The sequence below is a fragment of the Daktulosphaira vitifoliae genome, unplaced genomic scaffold (assembly GCF_025091365.1).
Source record: "Daktulosphaira vitifoliae isolate Bord-2020 unplaced genomic scaffold, ASM2509136v1 Scaffold_1, whole genome shotgun sequence".
Lineage (NCBI taxonomy): Eukaryota > Metazoa > Arthropoda > Insecta > Hemiptera > Phylloxeridae > Daktulosphaira > Daktulosphaira vitifoliae.
The window spans coordinates 14,052,455-14,061,019 of NW_026099572.1; positions in this window are offsets into that span (position 1 = coordinate 14,052,455).

Below are 8,565 nucleotides of genomic sequence, written 5' to 3' on the forward strand. Positions count from 1 at the left end.
TAATTTCTAACCGGCAACAAAATATTTTTAATCATGGATTCATCATGTAGAACTCTCTCAGAACCAGTTAAAGAGGTAGACTCTAATACACCATAAGCAATCACATTGGAAGAACAACGATCTCGTTCAAATAGTTCTTGCAAAACCTGGCTAGTGATTGTGGATGGGTTAGCAGACGAGTTGTTCTCTTCAAGACTACTAATTTTCGCCTTAAGTGAACCAATAATTCTTTTGAGTATTATATTCTCTGCTTTGAGTTCAATCACTTGCTCAGAAACTTTTAATATTTCTGCTTTAAATGTATTGAACTGCAAAGATTGCGAGTCAGAAAGTGATTTATTGGAGGCGAGGACTTCAGCTTTGAAGAACAAAATAATTTGCATTAAATCTTCATTAGAAGTAGTACTTGAAGATCTCGTTCTAACACCAGAACGGACAGCAACTTTTTTTGAAGTTGCATTGGTTGCACCAGGAGATGACTTATTAGAAAAAGTACTCGGGGTTAAATTCTTCAAAGTAAGTCNAAAAAGTACTCGGGGTTAAATTCTTCAAAGTAAGTCACTAGAGGTTAGTCTCTAACAAGTGGAAGAAGAAACTAGCTAATGTTTTAAAGCGTATGTTGATAGTAGCAATATTATCAAAAAACAAATTATAAAAATGATAATACGATTTAATATACGAAAAGACGTAATTATTAAACTACTTATACTTGGATATAACAAACCAACGAAGATTACCACGACGCACAATGGAACACAAAAATATACTTAATACTTTAAACAACAATTGTAAATAAGTTATTTTTACATACCAATTGAAATCGTTATAAGGACTGTAAGTAACAAAATCTATATTATATTTTATAATTATATATTACATAACTAATACTAATTAGTAATTACTGTAAATAATTAGTAAATATGTATTGTGTATGTGATTTGTAATTGTAGCACCCCCAAGATTTGAACTCTAGTTGCGCCACTGGTTGTTAAAGAACCAACTTTATGTAATATTTAAAAAGTATTTAGGAATAATAATAAGTGAACTTACTTGTTTATAAAGATGTATTAATTCAAGAGTGATTTCTTTGGTTCAAGTTGTAATGGTTTTAATAATTTTAACAATTATAAACAATTTAAAAGAAAATACAAAAAAAAAAAATGTAAAAATATGTTAACTTAAAATTAAACGAAGGTTTTACTGAACTTTGCCAAACAATTGAACAGTAACCACTTCAAAATAGAGTTTTAATAGCGAAACGCATTCAATTATAACATTTATACATTTATCTACTATTTTTAGTAATTAGGCATTTCCATTAAAGCCTTTTATTTATTTACTACCTATATTCATTTTTAGCTTTCATTCTTATTATGATTACTTTAAGGTGATACTTTTCTGATATAAAAGTAAAGAGTTATCATTTTACTTAATTTTTATGAGCCGGGTTGCAAAAACATAAAATTGGCCGATTAATTCATTTTCATTTAATTATAGCCATCGACACTTGAAATAAAACTGTTTTTACACTTAGAGCTTTAATATAACTTTATAAAATAGAAAATGATTTTCAGTACTAAACTTTAACTTAAATTAATACTATAAAATATATATAAACTTAAATTATACTATAAAATACTTTTACCTATCTATTATATTAAATTAACTAATTAAGCCGATATTAACCACTGCTATACTGTACAAATATAGGTGAATGGGGAAGAAAAAATTATGTTACTGATAGCCACACTAAAATCAATATTGGCCAATTACTTGACAAGTACACAAGTGTGCACTAGTGAACTACAAGTGTAAACTTGTCAAGCTATTAATTTCTTTGACTTATGTTACAATTACCGACAATCCGCGGGAAACTGACAAGTGACTAATAATTGTACAAATATAGTGTTCCGACGGCTTGACAAGTATAGACAAGTGACAAATATTTGACAAGTACACCAGTCGTGGGAATCCACCTTAATAATAAACAATAAAATTTTATTTATATATATATATAATATTGATGACGCGCATGCATGTACGGGTACGAATACAAAAAATTAAATTATATAGGAATTGTGTTGATGCCATGGTGTGAGCGGGGTGGGGTGAATGCGTTACGACAGTCTAGTCTCAAGGCCATAGACGACGGGATACGCGAAAATAATAACACGTGACGCGTAGAGAGTTACAAACAACAAACAATATACATGTGTAACTCATATAAGCGTGTTAAAAATACATTCACTTATAGACATAAGTGTAATAATAGGGATACAATCATTAAACTTGGTTCCGTTTTTTTTATTCTATTATGAAATTAAATTTTTGTTACCATTAAAAATAATAAAGTTGAAACACTTATAAGGGATGAATTAAAAAGAACTATATATTTAATAAATAGAGAAATATATAAATTTAAAAAATACCAAAAAATAATGTCTTAATAAAATTATTATTTTAAAATAAATCGAGCGTATAAAAATAAATAATGACCCTGTTATTTGAAAAAAATAGACTACTAGACTCTTGTTAATAAAGTCTCGCGGCTTTTAATTTCCAGATGATGATAGTGGCTTAAATCCCACGATTGATCTATCGTGTCTTCTCTAGGGATGGTTTCGAACCACGATTTAAAGAAAATCCTAGTGTCTTTGACTAGATACGATTTGTGATCTTTTGACGTATCGTTGAAAGAAATCGGTTCGATGAAAGCTGAGAAAAGTGGTAACACACACAAAAAAAAACACATCATGGTAAAACCAATACCTTCTCAGCTTCGCATCGAAGCTAAAATTACTTGACCACAACACCTCTCCCATGAAATTAAAATGCATTCTTACAGAATATTAAAAAATACCTTAAGTTACAATAATCCATTAATTTTTAAAATACATTTACAAAATAAGGTATTTTAAATAACGATAAAAAAATTATAATTTTTAGTTATATTTTTACTCATAATTACAATCAAAGTGTATTTTATATTAATACGCTTATATTAGTTTCACATGTATGTTGTGTGTTGTTTGTAACTCTCCACGTGGCGCGTGGAGAGTTACAAACGATATGCGGGTATTATTCTCACGTTATTATATCCCATCGTCTATGGCCTTGAGACTTAGACTGTCGTAACGCATTCACCCAACCCCGCTCACCACTCGACCACAACAATATTTTCCTGTATAATTTTATTATTGGTTTTCATACCCGTACACGCGTGCGTGTCATCAATTATATATATATATATATTTATATAAACAAATTTTTAATTAATTGAATGCGATATGAGGACAGCTGAAGTGGGTGCTTTGTGCCACATTTTTCGTATATTGAGCGCCCGACGCTTTTATCACATTAATACTAGTATTTTTCGTTCATTATTGTTTTAAGCTTATTTTAAAAATTATTTTTAACTTTTTAATTCGATATGCTTTAAAAGCGTATTTTTCAGTTTTTTAAACTATATTTATTTATTAATATTATAAGTTTATGATATTTTATAGTTTTTACAATCATACTGAATATATATTTAGTGCAGGAAATGCAATCTAGTTCTCTCGAGTTTAACGAGATTATTAGCGAAAATGTACACACATTTTTGAACGGCAATGCTGTGTTTTGGAACTTGGGGCTGATTCGCGTCTTTGGAAGTATGCCTACTGAAAGTGGTGTCAGTATTTTGAAAACAAAATTAACCAAATTTGGCCTTATTCTGGAAAAAGATATTATCAATATCACTACAGATGGGGCAAGTGTGATGAAAAAATTGGGTCGATTGATATTACCTTCGCATCAGCTTTGCTATGCCTATGGAATTTAACTTGGCATAATAGATACTATTTACAAAAAACAAACTGTTGTTGAGGAACCTATGATAGAATCTGAAAATGAAGAAAACGATGAGGAGATTTCTTCTGAAATGGACGAAATATATAACACAGACTTGGACTCAGAAGATGATGTTTTTTATTGCACTATCTCCAAAATAGAAGTAGACCTAGATGCAGAATATGTGGATATTATTGAGAAAGTTAAGAAATTGGTGAAACTTTTTTAAAGATCACCTACTAAAACTGATACTGTGCAAATATACGTAAAGCAAGAATTTGGAAAAGATATAAAGTTACAACTTGATTGTAAAACTCGATGGTCCAGCTTAGCAGACATAATTTCTACATTAAATAGAATCAACCTGTGTGTCAGCAAAGCTTTGATCGACCTAGGCTTGGAAGCTGATCCGAACTACTCTTTGAGTGGGGAAAAACATGCGGTTTTAGTGAACTTAGACAAGACATTTCAACCTGTAAAACTGGCTGTGGAGGTGTTGTTATGTCGTCGAGATACTGACTTGGCTATCGCAGAAACAACACTTAGTTTTATGATTCGTAAACTGGAAGAGCTGAAAACTCCATTGGCAGAAAAACTAGCTGGCTCCTTGAGAAAGCGCATTGTTGAGCGTCGGACGAATTTGACAGCATGATGTTATATATTAGAGATCCAGCTAAATATCAAGCAGATAAAGAAGAGTTTTCGAAAGACGAAACCTTTAAATTGCCTCTGAAAAATGTGGTTCGAACTGAAATTAAATCACTTATAGAGCGCTTACATTCGCAACACTGTCTGACTAATTCACAGACACAGACAAATGCAGATCCATCTTGGTCGATCGCATCAACATCAGCTGCCTCCACTAATGATATTGCTGAATTTGATGATGACTGTAACGATAATGAACCGCTTTCATCTCTTTCTAAAACACGCAAACGCAACAATATTTCACAGCCTGAGCTCCAATCTCGCGAGATTGCATTCCCTAATTTAGTGTAAATTACATATAAATTTATATCATACATATAAGTCATCACAGTTAATGTCATGGGCCTCTTTTAAATTTAACTGATTGACCTTTATATTTATACACCACAATAACATTGTATAATTATCGTTTTTAGAATTATGGGCGATTATTTTTAAATATTCATAAATTCTCAGTATTTTTAATTTACTAGTTGTATCTTTATCAGTACTTCTATTCCATGTAATTCAGTAACTTTCCATTACAATGCAAATATTAGAAATATACGACCCACTCATAGTACTAGTTCTACCTCCCTATTAGTTTTTAACTGTTCAAGGATTGAACTTAATTTATCAGGTTAATTACCGAATATTTTTCTAAATTTAGCTTTAAATCAATTTAAATTACTGCGATTTTATAAAACCGTCTTAAATAAACGTATCGGTTTTTCACGTAAAAGTTTGGGATGTACCACATCCAAGGAAAACAGCACACTTGTAAATTACTCACTCCCGGAACATGGAGGTAGTGACGAAAAATGACGATACGAGATCATCCATAGTAATCGGAATGAATACACTCATATCTTTTAATGAGAATAAAGCATGTTAATATACATTTTTAATAGTAATTAGAATATATATATATATATATATATAAAGCGACCTAAGTACGTAAACGTATCATACACGAGGTATAGCCGTGTTTTGTGGGCGGGCGTAGCGGGGGAAACGTTATACACGAGGCATATACGGCGGCAGCGTCGTCGTCTGTAGGAATATATAATTGAATATTAACATATATGTATATACATTAAATATTAATATATATATATATATATATATTAATATTAGCGGCGACGGCAGAAATATATAATCTTCGCATAATATCGCGGCACTTTCGCTGGCGTCGACGACGTGATNTATAACATAAAAAAAAAAATTTTTTTTTGTCACTTTTAGACCACCTTAATATATATATATATATGTAAAGCGACCTAAGTACGTAAACGTATCATACACGAGGTATAGCCGTGTTTTGTGGGCGGGCGTAGCGGGGGAAACGTTATACACGAGGCATATACGGCGGCAGCGTCGTCGTCTGTAGGAATATATAATTGAATATTAACATATATGTATATACATTAAATATTAATATATATATATATATATTAATATTAGCGGCGACGGCAGAAATATATAATCTTCGCATAATATCGCGGCACTTTCGCTGGCGTCGACGACGTGATGTCCGGTGTGATCCTCGGGCGTCAAAAGGTTAGCAGCGTTGATGGCTACGGTGCGCGGGTGCGGATCGGTTCGTCGGCGATGTCACTTTGACAACGAGAAGAAGACTACGGTATCATTTGCGGCGGGACGTCGTCGGGCGTGCGACACTTGCTGGACTTTGAACCGCGGTGTTGGTCAGTCAAATACTCATATTAGGGCGACGGTTGATAAAGGTGACACGAGTCGTGGGGCATCGTGTATAACGAAGCGACGTGGGACCGTGTCAGTCACAATAAAAATTTGTTATATATATATATATAATTGATGACACACACGCGTATACGGGTTGAAAAATATTGTTACGACTGTGTACGTGGACCTCGGACAGTGTCTTAAGGTCCGAAAGTACAACAAATAAGTAAATAGCCCTTTTTAATAATAATAGGCCCACAAAAAATATGAACAGCACAGTTTGTTTAAACTTAATTCAAATAATGACTGTCGAAGATTATAAAGTAACAAAGTCCGACATGGGAGTGGCAAAGAATTCCCCTGCGATTGGAAAAATCATTTAGTTGTAATTCTAAAATGAATACGATGAAGCAGGTTTTCATAAAACCCATTATTCGTATGAACTACAATGTGTCGTCTACGCCAGAGTTTCTCAAAGTGTGGTCCGCGGACCCCCAGGGGTCCGCGAGCACATATCAGGGTTAGGTCTTTAGATGGGGGTCCGTGATTCATTTGACTTTGAGAACCTCTGGTCTACGCCGCGTCTTTCTGACGAAAAATAAACAAACGTAAGTACGCTATTGATTTATGCATGCATACCGTTTAAAAAATAACATCGAAATAAAATTTGAATTTTCGCAGGGTGTTTCATATGCAGTAGTTATTTATATCTATGGTAATAAATATTGTAATTTATTCATATTGAAATAAAAGTAATTCAAAAATATTGATTATTATAATACGGAAAAAATTAATATTGTAACTTATGATTAAAAGTATTATATAAACATATATGAAATAGGTTTTTTGTGCAATAAAACAATTAATTTAAAAAAACAATTGCACATATATATTTCTTGTGATTGCACACGCGAGACAAAATTTATTTATATAAAATAAGTGAACTATTTTAAATATAAAATTGAATATATTTATATTAAAATAAAATAGTCAAACCAATAACAAATAAATAAAAAATATCGACAGTTATAATAGTGCTAGGTAACAATTGATATTATAAAATATTATACTTTGTAAATTTAGAACTTTTAAATATATATAATATAAACAATATGCTTATGAATCCATAATTAATAGACATTATCGATGAAAAAAAAGTTGTATGCGGTGAAATTTTGTATAAAAAAATCGTCAAGCCTGTATTGTTGTGAATTAATTAATTTACATCAGTTGAATAAAAAATTATTATTGAAAAATAATTTAATATTAAAAACTTAATATTAGATATTTAATAAAATCTTTAGGTTTTATATGATAATCATATTTCCTTTAGAAAAACCAGAAATTTGAATTAACAAAAAGTATAAGATTTAATGGTATAATTAACCTTTTAGCTTCGATGCGAAGCTGAGAAGGTATTGGTTTTACTAAGAAGGGGAGGTCACGGTGATGGGGTCACCGATTTTCATAAAATTTATATAGATCTAATCTATATTGAATACAGAATCAGACGTATTTGGAATTTTTTGCCAATGTCCCCCCTAAGTCGAGAAAATTGACTTTGAAAATTTTTAATTAGCTTAAATGGGGTCATTTTTCTTCCGGTTAACAACTCGTGTTATGGTCCAGTGGACTTTACGTAATCCCACAACACATACACGCTCGGGATCGAGTCTCAGCGACTGATGAAATTTTTTGCTTTTTTTTCACTGTTTTCTCTTTAAATTATTAATTTTACGTAATATTTGTTAAATTTTTGTATACATTTTATTTATCTATATAGTTTTATTTGCATTCAAAGCACATTTTGATGGTACAAATTATCGATTGTCCAATGGTAAAACTATGATTAAAGTAAACTAAACTTTTATACACATAAATATAACTTTTACTATTAACCAGGTAAGAGTATATGTATAAAGAGATGATTATGAGGATTTAAACATATATAAAATCATTATATATTTTAATTTAACCTATTGTAATTTTCAAAAAAATGTATGTTTGTTATATGACAAAAGTCATAGTCAATTGAATAAATAATAATTTATAATTATATTTTTTATTATTATTAATTTTGATTATTAAATAGTAATTAAAAAATAATAATGTAAGAGTTTTAAATACACGTAAATATTAATCAATAAATATAATTCAATTCAAATGAATAAATTTTATTTAATGAAAAAAAAAAATGATTAACTTTACTCCTTCATAAAATATGAACTACACGCAAAACCTAGCACTGAACGTTAAACCTTTCAAAAATCTCTTTCCTTTATAATTTATATACTCTTACTCGGTTAATATAAAAATATATTTTATTTATTACTATAAAAAATT